The following is a 2,018-nucleotide window of genomic DNA, read 5'->3' on the forward strand; positions in this document are numbered from 1 at the left end:
TGATAAATATTATTATGATATACTACAAAAGAAATGAAAACAAAACTTGAACAACACAGATTACTTCAACTAAATAGTAAGAATTATATTTATGTAATAACCCGGATACAAAGAGACCGGTTCGGTTATTTTAACTAAAACTGACTAACTGCAGTACGAACGAAATTGCTTATTTTCACAGCAACATTAATGTTTGCTTGTATATTTCTACAAAAGTTATTTTAGTTGTGTTCGTATTCTTTAGAAGCAGACCGTTATATAAAATTGACTATTTGTTGTTGATAATTACTTGCATCCCCAGGAGAGCAGAGTAAGACACAAGGTCGGTTTAATATAGGGAAAATCCAGCTCCCTCATAAAGGGGCACTCTGTATAGGAACAAAAATAAAAATTGTCTCGATCTAGACATATTTCTCCTTCACTGACCGAGAACCGAAAAGGAGAAGTGTAGAATCAGAAAAGATACTAAACTTTCCTCCTAGCCAAAATACCAAGGAGAGTTCCTATTTGTCGTTGATATTTTCTTCAATGACCATCAAAAAATAAACCAAGTAAAGTATTTATTTGCCAACCTACGACAGAGTTAGACAGAGGGTCGATTTTAGACGTAGGGAAAATCTTGCTACTCCTCCAAAGAACAAAAGTAAAAAAAATTCTATATGTTTAGAAAACAAAATCTGATTCATTGGTAATAGACTGAAAAGAGTAGACGCATTATCAGAAGTTATATACACCTTGTTTCTAGCCAAAACGCCGCTCATAGCATTTTCAGCCAATCAACAAAGATGGATGAACTGTTATTAATTAGATTGTCGGGGTAAGCGCGAACGCAGACCCCACACTTAGAAATTGTATGTCCGAGTCGTACACATTTGATACGATCGCAGAGGTCAACCCAATCGAAGTGCAATGAAAGAGTCTCTCTCTGGAAGAACGGTCTAATTGATCGCCGTTCTTCTACATCAGGTAAGTATGAGATTTTCTTATCGAACTGCTCTTTACAAACCTTTTATTTCCCACGAGACTGGCTGTTATTACTACGCATTTAAAGACACCGAAAGAAAAATATACGACCAACTATATTTAATGAAACATGTCAGTTCATTTTATTTATATATAAGAATTTTCTCTATGTGATTTCTGTGGGATTTACCTTTTAAATAATTAAGTGCTTGGCATTATTTTAAAGAGAATAACAGTGTCTAATTCGTTATGGGGAGGTAACTCATTCCGATGAAACAAAAAGTGAAATATGAAAAATAAACGATTGTCTGGCGAGAATAGGCGGTTTAGTAATTTACAACGACAAGGAATTATTTTTTGTGTTCAACTGTATAAAAATATTCCAAACATAAAAAATAACAGTTCATATAGAATTAAGCATTAAAAATGAACTGGTTAAAACGAAACGAAAGATTTAAACATTTGATAATTCGCACGAGCAATTTATAGATTTTGAGTGAAAAAAGTGTACAGTTTTATACATAAATATAGCTTTTATATTCTAAAGAAAAAGTAAGTAATATTTTAAATTTAAAATATATTGTACGTTAATAAAAAGGCTAAATTAGAACGGATCGAATGTTTACGGATCAGAGGAATACTATTTTAATAATATTTAATCGAAAAACATTGCGATGTGTTGCAACAATTTGGAATGAATGGCCACTGCAACGTAATAGAAATGATAATACCAAACCTACTGTTAAAAAGAAAAGTAACTCGTGTTTTATAAGTTCATTCCGAAATGCAAAGAAAACGTTACTAAACTAATTTACAGATGTGTTATTTCAGTTCATTTGTTTTATAATGCATCTATATTACTTTTTAAAACATTTACCCGCTTTTTAATGTTTGAAAAATTAATCTTCCGAAAGAGAAGTATTTTAGATTGGTATGAAAATAAAAATACTGCTTTCTAGAAGGATGAATCGCTTACAAATCGGGAATAGCAAAACACGTATAGTATCAAAGCATTTAAATGTTAATGTTATTATTGAAATTAAAATAAACAAAAC

The 2,018-nt window shown here is 31.2% G+C and overlaps 1 non-coding gene across 1 annotated transcript; it reads right to left on the reverse strand.

The window, feature by feature from the left end:
• Nucleotides 1-812: 812 nt before the first annotated feature.
• LOC145263905 (U1 spliceosomal RNA) lies at nt 813-974 on the reverse strand. The gene has a single exon (XR_013864619.1). It is a non-coding gene; the product is annotated as a U1 spliceosomal RNA (small nuclear RNA).
• Nucleotides 975-2,018: the final 1,044 nt, after the last annotated feature.

This window comes from Euprymna scolopes, chromosome 3, assembly GCF_053919585.1.
Source record: "Euprymna scolopes isolate OS-2025 chromosome 3, ASM5391958v1, whole genome shotgun sequence".
NCBI lineage: Eukaryota > Metazoa > Mollusca > Cephalopoda > Sepiida > Sepiolidae > Euprymna > Euprymna scolopes.